Source organism: Polistes fuscatus, unplaced genomic scaffold (assembly GCF_010416935.1).
Source record: "Polistes fuscatus isolate 324 unplaced genomic scaffold, CU_Pfus_HIC Scaffold7, whole genome shotgun sequence".
NCBI classification, from domain to species: Eukaryota; Metazoa; Arthropoda; class Insecta; order Hymenoptera; family Vespidae; genus Polistes; species Polistes fuscatus.
Window position 1 is genome coordinate 768,573 of NW_025113151.1, and position 27,780 is coordinate 796,352.

The following is a 27,780-nucleotide window of genomic DNA, read 5'->3' on the forward strand; positions in this document are numbered from 1 at the left end:
GAGTAGGGTGCACCGATTTCTGACTCAACTTTGTTCGATCGAATTTCATTACTTTACCTATCTCATATATTCCTAAATAATAATAATTATTACAATTGAATTCATTTAGTTTTTTCGAATAGAGAGAACAAACGTGTTTCGTGCGTATGCATATTTTATTTAGCTGAAAAAAACGTGTAACAAAATTCAGAGAGGAGGGAAACAAACAACAGGGGGGAGGGGGGAATGCAATTCGTTAATTATATTAAATAAATTAACTTTGTTCCGAATGTTATTATCATAATAAAGCAAGCTTTATATATCTTTTAAGAGAGAGTATGCTACACTGAATCTAAAATAAACCCAGCTCTCTCTCTCTCTCTCTTTTTCTCAAAGATGTAAAAGAGAATACTCATCCTCGACCTCTCCTCGTATAAACACGAGCGTAGCACGATTATTTATTATCCTCTTTAACGAGAACTTTACACAGATCGTTGAGCGATGCACGGGAGGACAAAAGTATCGATTTTGCATCGGTACTGGCAGAAGAAGAGGAGGAGGAGGAGGAGGAAGAGGTGGAGGTAAACGTTGGTCGATGTAAAAAGGGAGGAAAGAGTAATAAAAAAAAGAGAGAGAGGGAGAGAGAGAAGAGAAAAAAAAAATAAAAACGATAACAATCCCCAAGCTCGTAATAACACGGCTAGTTCTGATAAAATCACGTTCGCGCGAACGAGATAACAAAGATATACGTTACATTTGTTCTCTCATCGTTCTTTTTATTTTTTTCTTCATCCCATGTGATTCACGATCTCGCAGATACGCCTCGCTATCTTTAAGATTTAATCGGCAATTAGTGGGAAAGAAAGAAAGGAAGAAATAAAGATTAAATGGAAATAAATTTGTTTGTTGGATTAAACAAAAAAGAAGGGAATATTGCGTTTGTTGTTCTTACTAAATGAGATTAAAAATAATATGAGTAATAAAGATACTAATTGTCTATCACTTTCTCTCTTAATTGAATTCGTTTGATAGATTATTGTCTTGTTAGGAGTGTGTAGAAGTTCGATTGACACGTATTGCTGACACTGACAATGTCGTACCTTGAAAAATGTCAAGTGCATGCAGACGGTGTGAGTCGAAGAGAAGTCAAGTCGTTTATCTTTGTCTATCTTTCTTTCTCACTTTTACTCATCGATCGGCACCTTCTTAGAATTCTTAGGTGCACACGAGAGCTTCCTCTCTACTACCTCTGGAGAGACAATAGTCTCTTCTTCTTGTTCTTCTTATTCTTCTTCTACTACTACGACTCCTACTACTCCCTCTTCTTCTTCTTCTTCTTCTTGTTCGTCTTCTTTTTCCTCATGTGTAGATAGATACCGCTTCGGTAAATGGTTCAAGGCCGATCTACTAACGTTTACTATACTATAGCCTACTCTCTCGTGTCTCTATTTATCGATGTTAATTAAATACTTGAAGAACGGTGCACGAGAGCGTAACACATCCGACATACTTCTATTATATTATCCATCCGTATATGTGTATTATTTTATTTCAATATTTTATCGACGCAAAAATTAATATATCGAACACACACACACCACGTATTATGTAATTATTTTAACGTTCCTGAGCAATGATGACTTAGAGAATAAAATTTAACTGTAATATAAGTAGAGTGCATTAGAATATTAAACAAATTGTTAATTAATCGAAGAAAATGTGTATTGATAATTAAAATCACCGAGTATAAGCCCTGCGGCAAGTATTCTTCGTTTATCTACCGTTAGACTTGCTTTTTGTCATATATTAAAGTTCTTTTATCGATTTGTTGTTTATCTTACTTTCCTTATATGGTACATAGGGAAAACAGAAATAATTTTCGTAAGAAATAAAATTTCCTTTTTTAGGAAAGTCATATAAACAACATTTAATAAAAGAACTTTTAATATATGATAAAAAATCAGTCCAACGGTGAATTTCGAAAGGGACGGTACATAGATCATATATTCCGAGCTTTTAAACTATAATAGACATTTCTATCGATTAATTAACAATTATTTTCATATTCTAATACACTCTATTTATATTTCAGATTATTTAAACATATATGTACTAGTGTAAGTATTACATACTTATTAACGTACTTTGAATATTAAATAATTTCGATGCGATATTTTTTTCGATGAAAATTTCCCCCTCCGAGTCATCACTGCACAGGAACGTTAATTAAATGTACATTAGTTCAAATAATTACATAAAAATGAAAAAATGCTAAAATCAGATCGTTTTAATCTTAAACTTTATCGATTAAATGAATTATTCCCTTTGTACACATGCGCAACGTTCTAAAAGTCAGATAAACAACTTTCAATAAAAGTAATTTTCTAGAGGACAATGTACCACTCTGAAGGGGAATCTCGAGGAGGACGGTGCTCCGAATATATACTGGGTGTTTTTAAAGTACAATAAACATTTTTTTCGATTAATTAATAATTATTTGAATACTCTAATGAATTCTTTTTGTATTTCAGATTGTTTAATAGTATATACACATTTGCATACATATTAATTAACTATTAACTTGTTTTAAATATTAAATAACGTCAATCTGATTATTTATTAGATAAAAATTTTACCCCACCCCTTTTCATAATCATCGCATATAATATATTATATTTCGATAAATAATTACTTTTATATCTGAACGTATGTATAGATGCAGGATGGAGATAAAATTCCCCCTCCCTCCACAAATGATTCGTTTACGCAAGTCATTTGTTCACGCAGCTATATGTGATTTACACCTGTACGACGTGGCTGTGATATTTTACAATTAGTATAACTTTTTACATGGTTAACAGCATTTTTGTTTCTCTCATTGTACAAAAGATTTGAATGAATTACAACACAGTCGTTTCGAAACTTGATCACCGATCATTCATCGATTGTTTAATCGTGTATCGAATAATATAATGGACGTCAATTTGTTCGAATAATTAATAAATGCAGATAAATTAATATATAAAAAGTATGTAAAAAAGAACAATAACAGTTAATTTTGTATATAAATATATTTTCGAATGATTAGATTTTTTCGATGAAGGGAAGATAAAGAAAATTAAGAGATATTAAATCGAAAATACTTTATGGGATACATCATGAAGGTTCGATAATACGAATCGTTTTTGTCCCGTACGAGGGTGCAATCATGGTGTAACCTTTAATATAATCCAACCGACACGGCCGTTTCATGACCTTCGACGGCCATCCACCGACAATGATTAACCATCTGCCGTCTGCTCAAAGTATCAAGCTATTGTTGTACATCTCTTCGCGATAATATTAACAAAACACGTCCTTCGCCGTATATTTATCCCTCACCCTCTCTCCCATCCTAACCCAACTCTCCCTCTTACCTCTTACCTCGTATCCTACCCTATTCTCTATCCTCCTTATATATATATTTCTTTTTTTTTTTTTTTTTCAGTATAAAATTTACCTCAACTTTCTTCCACTTCATTTGATATTATCCTACGAAGGAGAGAACCTGCATCAGGGTTTAAAGTTCTTAAAGTAATTGAGCCATTAAAGAGTTCTCCGATAGATTTGTTAACGTCTCGGTACTTCACTTTTCACGTATAATACCAACGTTAGAAATCTTAATATATTGCCAGGGATAAAGATTAACTCATGTTTCCTTCGTGAATCCATATAATTTCTACGTGTCTACCTGTATACGTTTATGGAAGTTTTATCTTCTGTGTATGTGTATGTGTGTGTGTGTATACGATGATGGTACACCATTTCGCTGCTCGAGGCTCTATTGTTGCGTACGATGTATGTACGTAAGGATCGTAAAATGCAATAATAAGAATAACAACAATGATAGTGTGTCAGAGTATGTAACGGGCTCGATGCTGAAACCTTTTTTGGCCTTGGTATTAGTTGGACTTTTATTTTATTCCTCCTTCTATTCACATTTTTTCTTTTTTTTCCATATCGATATTTACTTTTTATACTATTTATAAAATTAATAATAATGATAACAAACCCCCTGCGGTCCTGGGGGGATAAGAATAAGCCGCAGTAGTCCCTGCTTGTCGTAAAAGGCGACTAAAAGGGAAACCCTTTACGAAAAGGGTGAAGAAATTATATGCCTCGAGATAATAATATATTAATAATTTATTTTATTTATATATATATATACATATAATATTATAAATTAATATATAAAAATAATATATGATACAGAATATATTTCACATAGAATGAAAGTTTTGCAGATACGCAGTGAGTAATATTACATACCGTGCTTTTAACGTAGTTTCCTATGGAGAAGATAAAGAGATAAACTAGGAAAAAGGGAACGCAGCATAATTGTTTCGTGATAAGCACTAAATTATCTTGTACGTAAATACATAGATGCATTTACGTTGAGATATAGTAGGCGAACGAGAAAATACAATTGTGGTCGAGTATATTACGTGTTCGAGTCACGCACGATCTCGGAAAGTGTTACGTGTATGTTTACTCCGAAGTTATGGTATATTTTTGAGCTATGATTAAAAGATTGCATCGTCATTTGCAACGATGACGACGATTACTAATTCGCAAAAATTGAAAATTACATCACTAATGTTAAACGTACGAATGAAAGAATTACAAACGGAATGATATTTTACGCGCGTTTACAAATGTAAATAGTAAAATGCGACAAAAATTATTATACAAAATTTGTTCTTTTTAAATCTTTGCAAAACACGATAATAAGGTTTGCTCAATAGCCCAGTCATTTTCGAATGAAATTCAAAAGAAAAAGCTAAACGAGAACAACGTTCTCATTCATTGGCAAAACTTTTCTTCCCTTATCGATCTTCGAAACACAATGGCAATGCTGTGTGTCAAGTCTCGCACGTTTTTAACGCGAAGAAAGAAGCTTTGAGGGAAAGAAAAAAAGGTAAAAAAATAAAAAAAAAGGGCATACCTTTTTTCTATAGGCAAAGACCCTAATTACGTTTACCCTTTTTCTTTTTTCTTTTCTTTTCTTTTCTTTTCTTTTCTTTTGCAAAAGAGTTTAAGCGTTTACGCGGAAACGAAAACGAAAACTTCAATCTGTCTCTCGTATTCGAGCATTTATCTTATTTCGTCTCCGCGTAGCTTTTGTGAAATATAAAAAATAATTTTCTAAATATTTCCTCCTCTCTCTTTCATAGGCAACACAAAGCTGCCCTTTTTTTTTTTATCTTTTTTATAGTTGAATCCTAATGATCGTAACAGACATAATCGATGCCAAATCTTGTTTTTTGAAAAGAACGAACGGATATTCGAAAATCGTCGGAGAGGAGGAAGGACGATTTTCTGCACGATTTTTCGTCGAATTAATATCAGAACACCAACCGTATGTGTGTGCGTGTGTGTGTGGTCTTCTCTTTCAGCACGCACGAATTTGTCAGACATTGTGTTTCCTTTTGTCTTGAAAATGAGAGAGAAAGAGAGAAAGAGAAAACAATTTTCGTTGTTAAAGAATAAATGGTAAGAAAAAGATGCGTGTATTATTTATAAACGGTAGCGCGAATATGAAAAAAAAAAATAAAAAAAGGGATAAAATGTAGTCGAACAATGTTTGTAGAATATTCTAATGTTGGTAGAAAACTTTGAACAGAGTGTTTACCTTGTGCCATTAACGTTGTTAGACGACGTTTACTCGGACCTACTCGGCAAAGTTAGCCCTTTGCAGTAACAGTAACGTAACACAAGAGTTTGTAAGGTAATATTGTGTGTCTTTCTCTGTAATCAGCTTGGGCTGTGGCACCCGTAAACGGATTAGAACAAAAACATGCTTGCGAGCTTTTGCCATGGTATATAACAACGATGTATTTGATATACGCACGCGCACACATACACGCGTATGGGAATAAATCCTAATAGTATACATGGCTTCGCGTATATACACGCATACGCACACACACACCTAACGTAGATCAATTATAATTATTATTCGTTCTATTGGATGTAGAATTTGTTCGTTAAATAATTCGATGGAACGTGTTATTAATCGAATTATTAATTCGACAAATTTGAAATTGGACACGCGCGCGTATGAGATTTAGTCGAATTTAGACGAAATATTTTGTTGTCGAAGGAACGAAAGAAATAAAGAAAGATACAGAGGGGGAGATACTTCATTGCCGATAAAGTTTAACGGTAAAATTAAAAGTAAAAAGAAATAAAACTAGGAGTTGGTTTTTTCATTGTTGCAGATGCTGCGGTCTGACAGAGTACGTTCCTCTGCATCTGGGCGGCAAGATTGCACTCCGATTATGGTGAGTTAATCCCCCCTCTTCAAATAAATTATTTATGTGATGGTTCGAACGTTTCTCGAACGTTTCTCGAACGTTTCTCGAACGTACGATATTCGATTTATCTCGACCACGTATCTTCGACGTTTTTCTATAAATTCCAAATTCTACCCCCTTCGGAGAGAGAGAGAGAAGGAGAGGGAAACAAAAAAGAAAACCCACGCGAAGAGTTATCGGTAGAGAAATGTTTTCGAAAGAAAAAAATCATTTTCCTTATTGGTATTATTTTATTTACGAAAAAGAAATATATTCGTCGTAGGAATTAATAATGTTCATCTTTGTCAATTGGCTTTTAGTAGGGGGATGTAGGCTAACGGAAGAATCATCGTCGTTGGTTTCCGGTTTAAAACCGTTTTGCCTTTGGCAAAAGTAGCCCGAGGTTTCTCCGTCATTTTCGAGGTTCCTACGATCCTTGACTTTTCGATCTCGATCCCTTATTGCAATAGCCAGTTTTACCCTCGAGAAATAGAAGAGGAGAGGGAAAGAGAGAAACCGAGAGGGGGATTCTTTTGATCTCGAGACAAAAGCAAAGTCCTTACGAACGATAACACCGAAAGCATGCCGTTGCTTAGCAACACGGAACCATCCTAGGACCACCGCATCGTCACCCTCACCAATTATAGGCTTTTTCATGATCAAGTGTTTTTTCTTCTATCCCTCTTTTTATTTCTTTTCTTCCGTTACGGCCCAATAGACGAGAGTTTTGAAGAATTTGTCGCGTTAAGCCTCTGTTTTAACTATTCTACGTTAATCAAATTTAACCAGAACCAAACAGGATTTCATTTTTCAAGGATTTCACGACGATACCGTATGTTAAAGTTACGAATTTTTGATTGATCATTTATCTCTATAGTTCCGTAATTTCTTCGATTGCAATCGTAAATGTCAGTGGAGATGATGCCGTCTTGGCCATTTACCTAAACTACTAGAATTAGTAACTACTGGAAAAGTAGGTCTTATTTGCCTTTTGTCTAAATCCCTAAAATTTGCTTTGCTTGTCTTCCACTCGAACTACTGGAATAGTTTCGCTCGTGGTCTAGTTCCATCACTGCAAACATTTTATATATATATATATAGAAAGAAAAAAAAGTGCTTTTTGTTACTTTAACTTCTTGCCACCTTTTAATAATTGGAATTTTTTTTAAGACGTTACTAAATACAGTTTCAATTGAATTTTCTTTGCAAACGATTAATAATCATTTTTCATCGTAATATCCATGAAAATGTATTTTCAATGAAAGTAGCAGAAAAACGTGGCACAAACCGACATTGGTTAAGGGAAAAAAAAGGGGGTGGGGGGAAATTTTCATTTTCGTAGGACGTTTAACAGGTAATCTTCGGTCTTGAAATTTACCGAGTGAGAGAACGAATACTCTTGCTCTTCGTACTAATTAACGAGAGCGAGTGAATGAGTATGAAAGAAAAATAAATAACGATCTTTCACGGTTGACTATCAGTAGAGTAGTTTATAATTTACGATTCATTCGAAGCAACCCCCTCCTTTTTTCCTCGTGCACCAAGCGTGTGCTACTTCGTTACCGTGGATAATCCGCAGATGTGTAGTCGAATTTTTTGCTTCCTACATTTTGGTATTTCTTTTTGCAAACGTCACAGGTGACACATACGGCATCTACCAATAAACGCTTCGCGTGTGATAATCCGGCATGGTGTAATTTATTGCCACCTTGTTATTGCACGCACACATACGCACACACAGACACATACATATACACTTTCTTTCTCTTATGTATTTCACGTTTGAATACCAGTATTATTATTTATCGCTATTCACTCGCGACCGATCGTTTTGATCAGGCCACTTAATAGACCGTACAACGCGGAGAATCGTTAAATCAGCTGGCGGCTCTTTAAAATCCTATTCGAGGATAATAATGAAGTGTCAAATGTGCTTTACTACCCTCTTGTCGTTTCCCATTAATTTCTATCATAGATACACACAAACTATTAATATTAATCTTTTGCACTTCAGGCCGAATTAACAACTCTCCGGATGATTTTGTTGAATTTCTTTTACACCTACGTACGAAATAATACTATAATCGTTCTATACAATGATTTGTCATAGGTACGATATTACAAATTTGATGGCATTGATTGAGAGATTTGAAATCGTTAAAAGATAATATCCAAACAAATGCATAAAGTATACTATTTCATAATAATATTATAATAAATGAAATGAACTCACACAGGGTTCCTCGCATTCTTCCATGACTCAACGACTTGGAATTTCACGACACGCGATACCAGAGCTCCGGTACAACAACCGGCAGTTTATTAACGTGGTACCGGTAACTCTCGCTGCATTAGAAATCATTCCCCTTCTCTCTTTCTCTCTCTTAAATGCAAGATACACAAGATAGAACGAGATAGAGATAGATGGCTTATTAATGCTATTGGGCGAGGACGAACGTACGTACTTTACGCTCCAACTTAACGTGATATAAATTAAAAGATGAGATATATGACTTGAATAAATTAACGTAAACACGTATATAAGAAAGAGAGAGGGAGAGAGAGAGAGAGAGAGAGAGAAAGATATGTATCTTTTCAAGGTATATGATTAAACTTTGACCGTAGAACCGTTCGATGAATTTTTACTTATATTCCATATCGAGAATATTTTACCAATAATAATAATAATAATAATAATAATAATAATAATAGCAATATTATATATCCGTAATTAATTATCATATAAATAATTAAATAAACTCATCTAACGAGATATTTATAATTCGTATACTCTGGAATAGATAATATGTTAATAATAATACAAATGTTAGATGAAAAAAAGAAAATGATTTTTTGAAATTAATAACAAAAAGGAAAAAGAAAAAAATGTGTACGCGTATGGGGAAATATTTGCGAGGCATGTTTCGTTGAAGGCATCTCGTTGGTTGTACCGAACGTAGTTGTACGTATTATACCTCTAACGTCGGACAAAACCGGTCCTTTATAATTACAGAGTGTGTGCCGAGGCATCGCCATTCGCCAGAATAGAAGGGTACATACCCTGGATCACTAAATTCGCAGCGCCAACAGTTTCCTTTACTCTTTTTAGTATAGTTAGTAGTAGTCCAGAACCAGAATCAGAACCAGAACCAGACCAGACCAGAGTTGCACAGAGAGAGTGAGAGAGAGAGAGCAACGTTCATTCTCCGATCTCTCGTTTATCTACTTAATCTTATACTTTCATCGGGAATCATCACGTATATATCAGGGCTTGTTTTATAATGATTTACTGGATATCGATATCGATCCATCTATCGATTAATTGTTTATCTCAAATACGCTTATAAAATATATTTTCAGATCGGGGGTTCTACGTGATCAATTATTAAATCCAAATCGCTACGGTCATCTCAATTGATCCATATATTGGTCATGTTCTTCTTTTTCTTTTTCTTTTCTTTTTCTTTTCTTTTCTGTTTATTTGTTTATCGATCAATTGTATTCGATCGACGATTATGATAATAAATTATTGATAAGTAATAAATAATGGAAAAATAAGGGAAAACAAAAAAAGAATAATGCAGACAAGTTTATTAATGTAATTTATAGGGGAGCTTGAGAAGAAGAAGAAGAAGAAGAAGAAGAAGTCTCGAGCTTGGTATAATCAAGCGTAGTCTCGATGATGCACGAATTGGCCCGAACGATCGCGTTTATCTTCCTATAGATTCGATCGTTTCTTCTTTTTTTTTCTTTTTCTTTTTTTTTTTTTTCTTCTTTTGCTTAACCTTCTTAGGCCTACTTCGAGAACAACAGGCAAGTAGTTGGAATATCCCATGGATCAAAAGACTCCAGACCCGCCTAACTCATTAGTCATAATGACCGTTCGTTGTCTGGAATCAACGATTTCGCCGCCCTGTAACTGTCAGAAATTTGTAGGGCCGAATAAAAAGGGCTGACTATTATCCTGCTTCTGAATTTTTATCAACTAGTCATATATTATACATTTCTTTTTTTTTTTTTCTTTTTTATATTCCACTTCCAATGGGAATTTGTCAAATTTTCATAGAATTTTTCCCGATCTCGGATTATCTTGATATTTTACGATTATACATTTTTGTATAATTTTGTTAAGAAACGTTGTTGCTTTAAAGTTTGACGGATAGTCGAGTAAACAATTTCATTTCTAAAATGTTGTTTGAAAATTGTTTGTTATTTACTGGATGAAGAGAGAGACGATGTGTGGGGCATGTATGCTCGAGGCAGAGTACCGCATATCGCATTTAATTAGCCACCATATGTGGCAATTAATTAAGAATTTCTCGCGTTATTGATGGTTTCACCCGAGGTGTCCATTAGTCGTTCGAACGCTGTGTTCGCCATTTTCGTAGCCTTCGTCGTTTTGCATACAAGAATATCTTACTGATTTACGACACTGAAAGAGTAACGGAGAAAGAGAGTCTGTGCAAAGGAAAGAGAATGAAGGAAGGAAGGAAGGAAAAGGAGAGAAAGTAATTCATAAATTAAAAGAAAGAACAGAAAAAAAAGTGCACAATAATTTATTATACCGATTATTGACAAATGATAATTAAATGAATGATTACGTATATTTGTTTTTTGTAAAGATCGAATTGAAAGAAAATTATTAGGCCGGAACAAACGGGAAAGACATCGATAGAAAATATTCCAAATAATAGTTGATTGGTGTTTTAATAAAATTTAGATTTGGATGGATTTTGGTGAATTTGATTGGAAGAGTGTTGTTGTTGTTGTTGTTTTTTTGGGTTGGGAAGATTACGAGTATGTCCGAAGGAGGTTCGGGTAGTAGAGTAGAAGAATTCCATTGCGATCGAAGTTGCGCATACCGTTGCTCTCTCGCACGATAACCGGTAATAGGCTGGACGTACGGCGGTAACAGTAACAGTATAACTGACCTACAGACTGCCGTCAGCAGCAGCAACAGCAGCAGCAGCAGCAGCAGCAACAGCACCAGCACGAGCACCAACATCCAGCACCCAGCAGCCAGCATCCAGCACCCAACAGTACTACTACCACCATAGCACACCTGGATGCTCCGTGAACGAAACGAACGGATCGAGCTCTCCGAGTGTACACGCGAGAAACGCCAGGGAAATTTACGTTCGGTGCAATCGACCGATAATGCGAATCGTGGAATTCTCGATTGGAGTTACACTATAACCCATTATATATGTATATAACGTATATGTAAATATCTGGAACGTTTAAGTATACGAGTAAGACGAGTTATAGTTCACCCTGTTTGAGTTACGACCGAAGATTGCTATAGATTAAACGCGTCGTTCTTATTTTTTTATTTTTTTTTTCTTCTTTCGTACTTAGGGAATCATTTTTATGAGAAATTTTGAAGTATGGTTAACGGTAGTAGTAGACTGTAGGGGGGCAGGGTGGTGGGGGAATTATTTCGAAAGGACAATTAGTTTTAGGAAAAAGGAAAACACTTTCGAGTTTAACTAACAGTACAACGTAGAAATAATATCTCCGGTGTCCGGTGATTTATCGTTAAGAGAACTCGATTAACCGTATCCGATCTTCTTTTCGTTATGCTCCTCGAAAATCATTTTTTCGAGAAAAATTCTCTCAAGTTAACTAACGGTAAAATCCCGTAGTAAATATCTCGGAAGAACTAATGGGCAACAATTTATTAGAAGTTGAACTCGATTAAACCACCGATTCGATTTCGTATACGCTTTCGTATAATGATTTTTCTTTCCGTTGTAATTTTCAAGTAAACTAACGGTATATATCGTAGAAATATACCCGGAGATGTCAATTAATTAAAATTACTTTCGACGAAACTCTCTCTCGATAAATCATAACGTATATAGATTTTCCTTTAACTTGGAAAATGGATTCGCCCGTATGAAAAGAAAATCTTAAATTCAATTGAAAACGTATAATGGAACGTAAAAAGTAGCACGTTTAATAGCAATTTATTAGAATAAAACTCGTTACCTTACCTACCTACCTCAGATCGATTCATTTATGTAGATTTACTACAGCTACTACCATTACTACCAACACGAACGACCTAATTATTTACTCGTGCATGCCGAGATAGGTGTAGCTTTTGATCTCCCCGAATTCTGTAATTCACACTTCCCTTTTCAAACGAGGAAGATAAAGCTCGAAGCTTTTTGGTTCCCATATGTTTTCAAGTTGCACGATACTACCGAAGGGGGTATTCGTTAGGTTTCCTTACTCGTAAGCGTAGTCGAATGCCTGCAATAATTGCGTTCTTCGCAAGAGAATAGTATAAAAGGACTGTGTGCAGTCTCCACTCCAATCGTTCCATTTGTGGAACGCACACACTCCCTTTCTCTCTCTTTTCAACTATCTATCTATCTATCTATCCATCTATCTATCCTATTCTACGTTCTTTCTCGAACGGGCTTTTGCAATTACCACGAGTTTCTGCTTACTTCAAATTGATGTCTATTGTGCTGAACTGAGTAGATGCTTCTAATATCCTAAATTCATTGCCTCGCAATTAGAAAATATTCCTTCTTAATCTCTCGGCCCAAATTTTATAGATCTATTATAAGGATCTTGATCGAATGGAAAAAAAAGAAAGAAACAACAGTTTGCGTGTATTAATGCCGAGCATGAGGTAACGGATTGTATGTAATCTACTACAATCGAGTAGGATGCTAGAGAAAATACCGTGGGACTGATTCGAGTTAACTGATCGAGGGATAAGAAAGCATATACATAACTCTGGTAAATATATAAATGTACTTATACACATGTATATAACAACTTCCTCGTTTCCTGTTATTTTTATTGAAATTAATGAAAATAAGAAAATCTTGTGTATTTATTCTTAGAGTTCACTCGTCAAATCTTTAGAAATTCTCGAGTCAAATTATATTTCGCATTTTTCGTATTCGGTAATTTTTTTATATATAATAAATATTTTTTTATGTAAAATAATATATTTTTTGTTTCTTATACGATGCAAATGTCTTCCTATTTTTAAAAGGAATACTGTCTCGTATTGAATTTTTTGTCGAGTTAGAGGAGAAGAAAGGTGTTATGTTCTTTTCTCATTAAAGTATGCATTCCGCATACTACGGTACGTGACATAATCGACAGGACACGCGTGTACAATAGTGCTATTGTCCATGAACAATGTAATACATCAAGAAGAGGAGGTTCGAGTGGAAAATTCAACATCACTTTTCTTCTATCCCATCGATTGAATTCGAGGACGTTGACTTTCTCTCTCTCTCTCTCTTTCTTTTTTTCTAATTTTATTTCTATTTCTATTTCTATTTTTTGTTTTCTTTCAAAAACTATTTCCTTATATTTGATTTTGTTACCTTTCGATCGATCGAACGATTGCTCCCTGCGGTCGAAGATTTGCAAGATAATTTTTGTCTTCCTTTAAGGTTTATCGTCGAATGAATTTCTGGGTTGAGTTTCTCCGAGTCTTTTCAAAGGAAAAAAGAGGGACACGTGTATTTTATTTGTAAAGTTTCCGAGATTTCCCTTGGGTTCTTGAATGACCTAGATAAATCGTTGAATCATCTCCAGGGATTCCATCTTTCATACTAAAAGAGAGAAAGAGAGAAAGAAAAGATGAGGGAATGAGGGGGTGGAGAGATCAGACGATTTGTTGCAATTACATACCTGATGGTTCACACTTACCTAGACTACTACATATGCATAGAGATAGTAGGACATCAAAGCACGATATTGGAAGCTTGCCTAAAGCTTACCCAAAGGAGTATGAATGTTCTATAGGGTGTAAGAAAAAAAAAAGAAACCTATTTTGCATAGATGTATAAATTCTAACTATATATATATTTATATATTTTCTTTTTTCCGAGCTTGACATCATTTTTAATAATCAACAGAAACAATTAAAAAATATGATAAAGTTGTACAACGCAGATAAAATCGAGCAATGAAATATTTCCTATCGCTATTATCGTAGATAACTGTGTTATTATTATTATTATTATCATTATAGTTAGAACTGACAATGAGTGTAACTATCGTCGAGTAGTTCCGGTTTCGTACACTCCGAAGAACGTGAGTATCTTCTTCTCGGAGTTTCAATTAGATTTGGTCATAATAATGCTTGGTCTGGATGAGGTTTGATGACCCTTAGGACCCCAGAAGAGGAGAAGATATCTACCCCGAAGGGTCCAGGCCTTTTCCTTCCACCTTCGTGATACCGAGTTGTTAGTCACGGTGTTTCCGGGTTGCAGGACGAGATTCTTTCTAGCGATCACGACGTGTCACGCCATTGCTCTCATCTCTCTCTCTCTCTCTCTCTCATTCTTTCTTTCTTTCTTTTCTTTTCTTTTCTCCTTCTTCTTCTTTCTTTCTTTGACACGACTGTCCTTTTCTCTCTCTCTTTCTCACTCTCTTTTTTCATTGCACCGGTATACAGTCATCTATTTTAAACGACCATGTTCTACGGTCGCCTCGGGTTGATTTCTCAGCAATGTACAACAGAAAGAGAGAGAGAGAGAGAGAAGGGGACTGGTTGCTACAATTACAAGTGCAATCCTTTTTGCGGAGGTTGAAAAAGAATTGTACAAATTTTTTTACTACCATCTTTTTTCTTTTTTCCTTTTTTCTAGTTAAATTGTATCCCTTAGATTATCCCCCTACAATTTATATTTTCCCCCCCGGACTAAAATTGTAATTCAAAAAGAAGAGGAGCTTTGATTGTTTTTCTTTTATTTCTAATTACTCAGATCTTCTAAGTTCGAATTCTTGATCGTTGGATTATAAACGGTAAGATAGTATATTGTATTATAATTATGATTATAGGTAAAAGGCATGGACCAAAATCCGGTTCGGCGGATGCTGTCATCCCAAATCCCAAGTGGTCTGTCATGAAAGATCGTTTCTGCATCGTTGATTTAAAAGGCTACAGAGAAGCCCGACAACGACGTTTCGATCCTTCTATTTTCTTCTTCTTCTTCTTCTTCATCTTTCATTTAATTTTATATCTTATGATTTTTTGTTCCTCTCGTTGATCTAATTTTTGTCGTCATCTTGATCCTTTTTCCATTTTATTCATCGATCTCACGAATGGAAATAAGTATAGTAGGTGTGTATCATCGAGAGAGAGAATTTGATCCGATTGAAATGGATTTCCCATCAAAGGAAAATTTTCAATTCCTCCTACGTGTGCACGCGTGTATGATTTGCTCATGTGATTATTCATTGTTTCATAATTATTATTATTAATATTATTATTATTAATCATATCAGTATATTGAATTAAGAATAATTTAACAATTACCATGTCGTTTGAAATGATTGTTCTACAAATGAATATGCGCGAACGTTTTTTTTTTTTTTTTTAATTACGATTGTAGTTTTGCAATTTTCGTTATATTCCTGCGGACCATTGCAATTGCCGGCAATCGCAATAATTTGCTTCAAGAGGGTTAATTAGGGCGAACGATAAATCTGCTTTTATTTTCCCCGTTACCGTTTTATAGTCTTTCTCATTCGTTCTCTCTCTCTCTCTCTCTCTCTCGTATGACTGGAAAATACGGTCGACTAAAGCATCTCGTATGTTCATTTTCTTCGATAGGTGCCTCGAGGTACTTGATCTTGTCATACGGCCCTTAAACCACCCCACGTATCAATACACACACACACACACACACAGACACAAACGTGCATCATTTTTACTGCAACGTTTCGTTGGCTTCTACCAGTTACCATTGACTTCTCTTTTGTCTTTCTATTTTTTCTTTCCCTTCTTTGTTTTGCATTTCCCCTTCCGTATTTTTTTTCTTTTTTGAAAGAGCAAACCTTTATATTCTTACCTGTCATTATTCAATCAATTTCTACGAGTAATTAACGTCGCGAAATAAAATGTATTTGAGTAATTTTCCACGAGAGAGATGGTTGGTAAAAACATAAATGATAATTGTAGAACAAGGATATAACACAGGATTGCAGGATTAAAGTGAAAATGACTATATTGCAACGACAATAACAGGATCGTAATAAAACTTGCTAAACCTGCTATTTTTCGTTCTACAACGTGCAATGTTAATTCCGGGGATACGTAGTTTTAATGGCCCAAAAAACGCAATGTAAATTCCGGAACGATAAATTTTAATTGTTAAAGAGTGCAGCGTAAATTCCGGAAATTAAATGAAAAATCTAAAAGAGAAAAAGGAAGGAAGGGGTTGGGTGGGGGCGGGTGGGGGATACTTTAGATATTCGAAATTTCAAAGTTTGAAGTTGTCCCGTGAAAGAAGTAAGAGGAAACAACGAAAAAAAAAAAGAAAAAAGAAGAAAGAGCAGCGTTCTGTACGTTTTAAGTGGAACGACGGAAAAATTTATACGACGAGTTCAAGTTGAGGATAATAATACGGACTAACACTCCCCTTTTAGATCTTCACTCTCTCTCTCTCTCTCTCTCTCTTCACTTCTATTCTGCACTTCTCGCTTTTCTATCTCTTTATCCCACCTCCTCTCCCTGTCCCTTACCCTTTTCCTCTCCCTTTTTCTCTCTTTTACTCTCACACTTTCGTCCTTTCTATCGCCATTCTGTCTCTCACACCCTCTCGCTCACTCTCGGTAGGATCAATAGTCTGGACTAGAACAGGGCCGTATATCTAGGGTGGCGTATATCGGGAGACTTGCATTTTTCCTCCCCCTCCTCGTAAGATTAAACATTTTTGTAATAGTTTCGCTCGAAAGAATCGATCGTCGAGAATCGTTCCAATGAATTCGTATTATTTCATTATTTTAAATCCTGAAATCAAATAATCGGAATAGATGGACAATCGTATTATTAAATTTGGGCCGAGTAGTAGTAGAAAAAAAAATATCGATAATCGAATTGCAAAAGCGAGATGATTGGAAAGAGTGTAGGTTAAATTTATCAAGAGTTCTTTTGTAGTGTAATCGACTATTTAATTGACTATTAAATCAAAGTCGATAGTAGGATCTAATAGTTAATAACTGTCACTATTTATTATCTCCATAAACTTTGTTATGGCATGCAGAAGTTCGTTAATACGATCGAAACGATCGACTAAGTAGTCTCTTGTGCATTTGCGAACATGCGAATGGAGTAAGATAGAAATATATATACATATATATATATATACGTGTATATAGGGGTCTGCTTACGTATGGAACAACGTACAAGGTACGCTTAATGCAATTACGTTTAACGAAGTAGTCCATTTCTGTACTAATTAACGGTGGGCCTGGTCCAACGATCGACCTTGTTAGATAGATCGTTTAAGGTTCGTTTCTCCTGCAATATCCCTTTGATAATCCTTCGCGAAATTGCCCTATTGCAATTTTTCATCCTAATCTGATATAACCGTACTATAATTGTCGTCTTGACAGATACGATAGTTCCAATATTAATCATTATTACACCTCCAATAGTTTACTACTACTACTATTACTCTATCCGCATCATCGGTTCGCATTGATTTATACTAATCACGCGACAAACAGGTAACGCCTTTATTATTTTCTAAGAAATTGGGTATAAACGCTTCCGCTTCCAATTTCCGTTCAATTTTCTCTCATTGGAAACAGATGAAAGATGTGTTACAGCTGTGTTGAAAAGTTTATATACGTTGTGTCGAAGGAGAATCCATGGGTATGAGGATAAGTTAGAAACCGACATTAGGCGAACGGAACAATCGAGTTGGCTAAGATATCGCTTCGTTATATCCGACAGGGTTTAACTTGGTTGCGAGCGATGCATTGTGGCACCGGCATTCGTGTTCCATTAAAGCTCTTGCTAAATGACAGCCAACACAACGGAGACTTGATTCTCACGAGGAAATGAGAGAGAGAGAGAGAGAGAAGGTGGAGAGGTGGGAGGGGGAGGGGGAGGGAGAGTAAGAGATCCGTTCCACCGTCTGTCACTTTCGTTCCTCATATAACGCGCATACGTACTTCAGTTTACGTTCCAATTCAAACGACAGAAGTGGCCAAACGAGAAAAGAGAGAAGAGAAGGGAAGGGAAGGGAATCATCTACTTGGAATACTTACTGGCACGTGGCAAAAATAAACGAGATAATAAACAAATGAGATAAGTGATCCCGCAAGACTCCCATCGTGCTCGCGATCTCAAGGGGTTTTGGTTTTGATTCGATCAGACTTTAAACGTTTCTCTCTATTTCTTTTGAAACGTTACTAACCGCTACTACGTTTTCTTCCTTTATTTTTATCTCGATCCGTGGATGATAATCTAGTTTGAAATTATTCAAAGTACGCTCTCGTTCGTTTTTAAACTCGATTTAAAAATGCAATACGTTGTTCTTAGTAGTCGATAACGTATTTGTTTTTGTTTTTTTGTTGTTGTTTTTTGATACGTTACTCGACGAAATAATAATATTTCTTTGTTATATTTATCGCATTTGAATTTTTGACAAGATCGATATAGAACGGTCCTTTAAGATACCTCGTTAAGATAATAGAATATCATTTTAACTAGTTCGGATTAGATAACGGTGATTAATTAAATGACTATACGTATAGGTATATACTCGCTTACAACTACTCAAGAGCGCGTGTACGCTTTATCTCGAAGGGCTCCTCGAGGTATCCTTGCATATTGAAATAACGTTGATTAGATTGAAAACTTTTAATCGATCGCGACTAATAATAACTAATAACGATATATCAAACGCTTTTTATTTTTTTTTCTATTTTTTTTTTTTCTATTTTCTCCCATCTCGACGAAACAAAAATAGAAATTATTTTTACTTCGAATGAAATATCAATCACGCGTATTATTCCCTTTGCACACAATATTTCTGTTTAATTACCGTACTAATTAGGTTAATTAATTATAGTCCTGGAGATATGGAGAAATTTCGTATAATCTTTTTCTTCTCCTCCTCCTCCTCCTTCTTCTTCTTCTCCTTCTTCTCCTTCTTCTTATGAAGTATGCAATTTGTGGCACGTGGTAGCAACTCGTTATGTGAGAAAGATAGAGAGATAGAGAACGACCTTCGTCCTTTGGAAACCGTATGCCGGCTGGTGGACGAACAACGTCCTTGAATCCTTCTTCCCCTCCTCCTTTTTTTCCTTTTTCTTTTTCTTTCTCCTATTTTTCCCTTCTTTTTTTTTTCTTCCTCCTTTCGTATTTTTTCCTTCCTCATATCCATGCGCTGTTCCTCTTGCACACTCGAGCTAGCAGACGATATTTACTTTTTCATTCTTTTTTCCTTTTTTTTTTAAACTTTTTTTCCCGTTCCTTTTCTTTCCTATTCGAAGCGAACAACGACGAGAGGGAAACACGATCCTTTGCAGGCTCCGCCGTTGAACTTTCATCTCTTATCTCTCTCTCTCTCTCTCTCTCTCTCTCTCTCTCCTTCGTTCTATCTTTCTACGTGAGATTCAAGTGCAACGATACAGAAAAGCAGATGAGAAGGAAGAGAAACGATTTTTTTACTTTCGAGATAGTTCTCCTTTCCAAATGAAGTTAATTTCCTGACGAGCAACCCCCCTTCTTTCCCTCTACTCCCACCAACCCCAATCATTAAAACTTATCAGAAAAATATCCTATACCCTTAATTTAATTTCACATTAATTTATTATAATTAGAGAGACTAGAGCGAGATATAACTCGATACATTATTAAATACCGATAATTTTCTACTAAAGATAATTAAACATTTATTATATACGGGATATTTAATGAATAACAACAACAAAATTCGAAAGCTCGAAAATAAAAGTGCTTTGTACAGTATTCAACGATCATTGCAAATTATCATGATCAGAAAAAAAAAAGATTGAAAAGTTCGCAGCAAGAGTGGAAACATAATTGAAGGAAAGTAAAAAAAAAAATGCTCGGAGGATTTTAGAGTCGAGGGAAGGGGGTAGTCACACCAACGAGGGAGGGAGGGAGGATGGAAGGGAGGATGGAAGGGCTAGCCGGCTGTCATTAAAGCTTTATCGGTGAGTCGTGAGATCGTTGAAAGTTCGCTGCTCCGCTTAATTAAAAAGAGGCTTTCTTTGATACTGCAGTGATGGTGGTGGTGATGATGGTGGTGGTGGGGGGAGGAGGTATATCTCTATCTCTCTCCTGTCCCATTTTGTTCATTCTCTTCTTCTGCTTCATCCTCTTTCGGGGTCATAGGTCGAAGGGCAGACAGGTCGTGGTTGAAGGGATTTAAGGGAATTACCAGCGAGTGGGCTCGATGTAATCTCGCGAAAATCCTCAGACAGGAAAGACCGAGAAATAACGAGATCTAAAAGAAGAGGTAGAGCTGAAGGAGAAATGGGCGAGGGGGGGTACTGCTGGTGGTGGTGGTGGTGGTGGGTGGGGGTAGTAGGGTTGAGGGCTAATAACATAGCCGGCAACAAATTTTAATTCGTACAACTGCGGTAGATTAAAATTGATGCAATATTATTAGAGAAACATAAGATTTCATTAAAATTATTTAACAACGGGGGAGGGGATAAAGATTTCATGGTGTTAACTATAAAAATGATCTAATTTTTTTATGAGAGAGAGATATTATATTTTCTCTTAGGTTAGTCAATATTTGACGATAAGATTGATGGATCAATTTCGTTGACACGAGTACAAGCGATATTATAGGCGTATACTTGTTTATGCATATTCATCTGATCTTTCATCAGCATGATTGATAGATAGCTAAGAGAAAAATAATCACTCGAATTTCTACCTAAAACGCTTTCTATTTCTGAAATTCAAGGTCGATCGATTTAACGTCCTTTTCAGCTTGCCAAAAGCTAATCGTGTCAAGATTTTCTTCGCTTTTCATAAATTTCATTCTATTGGATTGCGATAAATCGTTGAACGATGAAGAAAATTGCATTGAATTTCTTTTTTCTTTTTTTTTTTTTTTTTTTATTATAAGAAGATTATTATATCTATAGAGATTTTCTCTTTCACAATGTGAGAACATAAAGTATTATCTAACTCAGATATTACTGTCCCTTTCTACTTACACATACTATGGTTTAGTATTGCGGAATATAGGATGTAGGATGGATCGAAAGCAAGGTGGTTTTAGTACCGGGATTCGGGCTTTCGGGTCAGTAAGGGTCATACCAACGTTCTATTCTATTCGAGCAAGGGTTTCTAACTAGGTACGGTGAACTCAGGACCGTACGAATTACCTTAACAACGTTTCCTATATTAACACAAATCCTATAGTTCGCGAAGTTTTGAAAGAATACATTTGACGTTTTAGAATGGAAAGATTAATTTGACGATGATGATGATAAAGAATATAAGATGTAACGCACAGTGGTGTACAAAGGGGGTGGTAGGTAAAGATGGAACGTAACAAACGATACGGAAATAAATAAACAGTTTGAACCCTGGAGAAACTGAGGAATCGATAAAGCTCAGGAAAGCACAGGAACGACACGAAGGTCCATAGGAAAGGCTATAGAACATAGCCGGCAGCATCAGAAGCAACAGCAGCAGGAGGAGGAACGGTAACAGCAGAAGCAACGTCGGCTGGATCAGTGGCCATGCAACCAGCAACCACAGCAACTCTTTCCCTTTCTTTCTTTCTTTCTTTCTTTCTCTCTTTCTTTCTCTCTCTCTCTCGATTGGTAAGCGTCGACTGCATCAGGCACCCCGCTGCCACACTGACTCTGATATACTCTCGAGATATCCGGGCAAGATTTAGTACATCCTTTTGCCAGCTGCCCCGCAGAAAATCTACACTGGGAATCTCCCTTACAACCGATCGAAATGTTTCTCCTGTCCTTGAAATGAATACCATGGGTGGGAAAACAAGGTGAGCCTCGATACGATTGCAAGGAGTCTTCGTTTCTTCGTACGTTCTCTAACCTTCTTTATTTCTCTTTTATTTCTTCTTCTTATTCTTATTCTTGGCAACCCCGAACGATAGCACCACGATTTCGTGCCTCGAGAAATAGAGAAACTCCGAAGGATTCTTTCCTATATCCTTATCTCTCTCTCTCTCTCTCTCTCTCGCTCTCTTTCTTACCCTTTTCTCTTTCTCTTCCCTTACCTAGCTTTCTGATAGGTCATTAAACCTGGAAATATGAAATAGGGATGATATTTTATCATCGAGTTAAGTTTTAACGAATGTCGGGCTAAACGTTTAGTCAGATTTGTCGGCGGACGATAAGGGGAAGAAATTTTTCACCTTCGTTCAGGGGATTATGGAAGAAAAATAAATTAGAGGTAGTAGTAGTAGTAGTAGTTTTCTTTGTTTTTTTTTGTTTTGTTTATTGCAAGGATAACAATCCGGTGCTGAAAAAAATATTCGCACGAATTTCGGACCATCTCGTGGATAATAAATCTTACTTAGGAGCTATTGTTAAATATCTGAGAGAGAAAAAAAAGGAAAAGAAGAAAAAACAGCGATCTCCAGCGATCCTTCTTGTCCTCCAACGTCGTTTGCAAAGTCCAAAGGTCTGGATTGACTCCGAAGTTGAGCTGAAAAGAATTAAATTTCAAGTAGAGACAAACTTATTCTTTTTTTTCTTTTTTTTCTTTTTAGGCGAGTCCCGTGCGTGTGTACGTTTCAGATCAATTTGACGAGGGGGTTGGAAGATGGAAGAGTTCAAAGAACTCGTCTGTTCATTTTTATTTAGCCTTTTAAGATATATCCTCCTCTTTTATCCTCCTGACGAGTTCGGCTTCGTCAAAAGAATCTCCGAGAGAGAAAGGGAGAGAGTCCTTTTACTAATTTTTTTTCTTTCTATCTCTTTTTCGCCCCTGGCATTGGCTTTAAATGCAAATTTTTCTGTTGGCCAACACCTGACACGTTGAAACACGTTGGTGTTAATGTTTCAGCGTCCATCGGATCATCTAAAGATGATTTTTTGTTTTTCTCATCACCGAGAGATAAATCTTCTAAGCTTATGATCTATCGGTTATGCTGTTGTAATGTATGCGTTTATCAAATTTCACCCTACATTAAATTTGAGATTTTTCGATTTTAATCGTCATTAAAACGTAATCTTGTTTCGTTTCAGAGAACGTACAAATAGATAACCAATTCGGTTTGATTTTAGCCAGATGTTCTCTATGGGAATGGACAAATACTAAACAAATTAGTGATTCGTTGATACACGGTAAAGTGACTAAACACAATTAGAATTAGAATTCCCTGGACACAATGTCCACTTACGGATTGATCAAATTGTTCCCCCTAAATCGTTCGCTTTGTCTAGTATTTTTCAACATCGTTCAACAGTTAGTTTCACCAGAGTGTCAACCAGGAATTAAGTGAACAGTAAATTTCACGGTAAAAGAGAGAGAGAGAAAGAGTACGCGTATGTTTGTATTAATGTACGTACGCGTGTTTGCATGTGGTATACTCGTTTCTCCGTACACCCACACGTAAATTCACGTAGCTGTTCTTGCAAGTTCATGAATAAAAAATTTGAAAGAGGAGTCATCAGGGTGGTCCTCGTACTTTCTCTTATAGTCTCTCTCTTTCAATTCCTTTCATTTATTGACCCTTCCAGACCAGTCCGACGAAAAGAATCAAATCATATTTCATATAAAATTAAAAAAAAAGAAAAAAGATTGGAAAGTCGATGATAATGATCGAATAAAACGGGGACAATCGCGTTGCTGTCAACACAATCAACATTTTCCTCTTCTCCTTTGGTTTCCCACTCTGCGTGCATTCTGCGCGCGTATGAGAGAACGGGTACGATTCATGGGGGTTTAGAAAGTATCCTGTATCTGTATTAGTTAGCGAATTATAGGGAAAGGAAGAGACGCAGAGCAAAGTTAGTATGTGTGTGTGTGATAGTAAAATAAATGCATGTGAATGAGCGAATAGAGAAAGAGTCGATGTATGGGTTTTGCGTATGTATAACTGAGGAAATGAATGGATGTGTGTGTACGTGTGTATATAAAACGAGGAGGAGTCCAGAGAGTTGGGCTAAATCTTCAAAAGAAAGAGGAAAGAGGATGAAGAAAGAGAGAGAGAAAGAGAGAGAGAGAGTCAGACAGGTAGAGAGCGAGAGTGAACCCGAGGATGAGGAGTAGGAAGAGTTGGAGTTGTAGGAGGAGGGATGAGGGGGAGGGTAAAAGCAAGCCGCCGACACCATGGAATGATGAATGCGTTTGGGAAAGGAGCCGCATAAATCGTTGAGGTAATGCGACTGTCTTCCCTTTCCCTCTCCCTCCCCCTCGCCCTCTCTCTTTCTTTCTTATTTCGGCTGAATTTCACCCTTCGAATTTTACGTGCAAATGAGAATAAGATATATATATATATATGTGTGTGTGTGTCTCCTAGATTACGTCTTTCTTTAAGAAAATGTGATTCCGCAGGAAGCGGAACGTTCTTTTTGGAAATTTATGGCTTTTAATTTGAACCAATTGTTCGTTAGATATTTTTCTTAATTAATGCTTTAATTAATTTGACAAACGTGTGTATAAATTTTTGTGATATATCAAACATCGTTAAGTATATCCTACATATCTTTTTTATGCATATATATATATATACATATGTATGAAAAAAAAATGCAGAGGATTATGATGAATAATGGGATTAGGATTTGTCTTCTTTTATGAAAGTGAAACCGAGAAAGATTTCTTCTCGAACTATTTAAAAATGTTAACCTTGGTTCTGCTAATCATCGAATGTAAGAGAAAGAGAGAGAGAGAATATACAAGATAGTCCTGCAGAGAGGCGTGGGAAGGTACAGAGAAGGTTCATGTTTATTGCAGAAATATTTCAGCGTCTTAGGAGGCCGTGCCGATCCCTAGCATAGGACATTTATCATGATAAGTAGCATCGTTGCTGCTAGCTAGCTAGCCAGCCAGCTAGCTAGCCCATGGTCAACCATAAGAATTAGCTTTCCTCGTTTTGTCGTTGAGGATAATTCTTTGATGAAATTTATAGATCGTTCGGTCGGTGAATGGAGAAAGAAAAGGATCAACAAGGAATATATTTAACTTTCGTCACGATATTATTATATCGCATGAAGAGATTCTAAGAGAAGATATTATTCCTAACGTCTGCTACTATTATAAGCAATTCAATCTATAAAAGAAAATGATTAGCATCGATTGGGCAAACTCGAAAAAAATCTGATTGAGCTCAATGATCGTTTATTGATTCGTCCCATTAAATATAATAACGGAGAGTGATAAATATTTGTTCATATAAATAGATCGTCGTTAATGACGCGTTCGCAGTCGCACGTCAAACGAACAAAATTAAGTTCGATACGAGTATCATAAATTCTCTTTGATTCGAACGAACTATTAATAATTGATACGTTCTTAAAACGAATAATTAAAATACGCGCAGCCAACGTGTGTGTTAACCTATTCTATATTCGGGGTCTTATTTCTAATATATAAAATCTATAAATGAAAAGTAACGTCAGAAATAATCTCGTACGTCAAGAAGACGCCGCGGATAGATGGCCGACATTCAAAAGGTTCTTATTCCTTGATTAAGGATATCCAGGGTGTTCTGGTAAGTTGCCAAATACGTGCCAGGAATCGGGTTCAAGATTTTATCCAGAATTTCGCCTAGGTATTATTTACAAATGTTGAATTTTGCCGATTACTACGATTAATCTTCGAGTGTTTCTTTCATTTTGTTTCTTTTCTTCTGAAATAAATATTTTTTTGATATATTTATGGGTTAGAATAAATGGTTGGAATGATTGAAATCGATTGTATATATGTACGCCATATCAAACGTGCGAGGTAGGCAGCAACGATGCAGTATTTACAGTCCTGGCTTACCTACATGCACACTACCACGATTTACACTTTTACCCTTTCCTACCCCTTCGTACCCCTTTCCAGCAATACCACCACTAGGTTCTTCTCATCGTTTAACGCCCACACGCAAACATACGTAGGGTAAACTCGTCTGTAAATGTCGTCTATAGGTATCCTTGTCTATATATGGCATTGCAGGTTCATGCCAATATCTTTTACTCCTACTCCTACTCCTACTCCTACTCCTACTCCTACTCCTTCAGGACCTCTCGGAATATTCTTCAAACTTTTCCCTACTTCTTCAATCATTGTTCTATCCCCTAAAAAAGTTATCCTTTATCTATATACACATGGTGTCCCTAAAGTAATCATCTCTTTCCTCAGAATTTTATTGCACAATCTCGGTACGATAAGTTTTCATAATTCGTTTCCACCTATCGTCCAATAACATTTACGAAATTTCTTCTTATTTTTTTTTGGATCGTTCGTTGAAACGTAAATTGAAATTTGTCGTTAAGGAAATTGTTCTCCTGGTAAATATATGGTTGGCGTAAAAACATGGTACTGGAACGGAGATGTTATTTACAAAGTGAACGTTCGCTTATTTTAGGGACACCCAGTTTAATCCAACCTACTCTTTACCTTAACTCGCTAGATAAGAAGGATCACCAGCAGTGTAGGCGAACGTGGAAAGGTGTGGGTAGTTGACTAAACTGACACTGGAAAGTTAGAACTTCGGTGTAACAGTGAAGGGACTTCCTTAAAATCTATTTCTCTTTCTCTATGTCCTCTCCGTCTTTGTCTTACTTCCTTTACAGGATATTCCTTCCTGTCTTACGTGGGATTTCCTGGCCTCTCTTTTCCCATAGAAACTGTATGGAGTAACCTCGGTACCTCCTCCTCGGTGTGAATTACTCTTACGCTCTCAACATTCTTTCATTGTTTAACAATTGGAAAAGGAGGAAGAAAAGGTGGGAGGGGGAGATGGTAGGGCTGCTTGCTACAGGAGAAAAGTTTTCCGTAAAGAAATTACTAAGTTTGATGCTACGCTAACGAGGAACGTTCAAACTGATTCTTTTTTTTTTTTTTTTTTTACCCTTCGCCTTAATAAATAATTATGAACTTCTTTTAATGTTAATCGCGAGTTGAAGTTCTTTATTTCCTTTTTTTCTCTCTCTCTCTCTATGGAAAATGTCTAGTTATAAAGAAAATCATGTAAAAATTCTCTCTTCCCTTTCCTCGGAGTTGTTTTCATCGAAAGAACAATTTCGATGGAATTCAGATGAAAAAACTTGACTGGTAAATAATGAGCACTCCTCAAAGACAAGTTGACATACGTCCAGGTAATCCAGCTCCTTCGGTTTGAAAACCCTCTCATTTGAATTTTCATTAGAAAACTGTCCGTCCTCTCGTATGATATCTCCCGAGGAGACAAGTAGCAAAACTTCTTATTCAAAACCCGTTTATTATTATATTATTTGGATAATATATCATATATCTATCCAAAAAATGATTCGATTAAGCGTCGTATTCTCTCGAGGAGAGTATAAATAAGTATTAACCGAAAGGGGAGGGAGGGAGGGAGTTGAAAAAAAAATAAGCTGTCTTGGTCACACTTACGCGATCATCGTTCCGGAACTCGAACCGTCGAGAGTTGTGTTGGATCATTGAGGATCGTCATTATTTCGTGGGAAGATCGTTTTACTACGGTAATTTAACTTCAAACGATTGAGATCTTGATTTTCAAAC

General features: G+C 36.0%; 1 protein-coding gene across 6 annotated transcripts in view; it reads left to right on the plus strand.

Moving 5' to 3' along the window:
• Positions 1–27,780, plus strand: part of LOC122524383 (SH3 and multiple ankyrin repeat domains protein 3) — a 91,780-nt gene that overhangs the window by 26,856 nt on the left and 37,144 nt on the right. For 5 of the 6 annotated variants that reach the window (XM_043646624.1, XM_043646621.1, XM_043646626.1 and 2 more), the window contains exon 2: positions 6,240–6,302. The exons of the other annotated variant lie outside the window; for it this stretch is intronic. The gene's annotated coding sequence lies outside the window, so the exon portion shown is untranslated. The remainder of the gene's footprint in view (positions 1–6,239; positions 6,303–27,780) is intronic. 6 annotated transcript variants of the gene reach the window in all.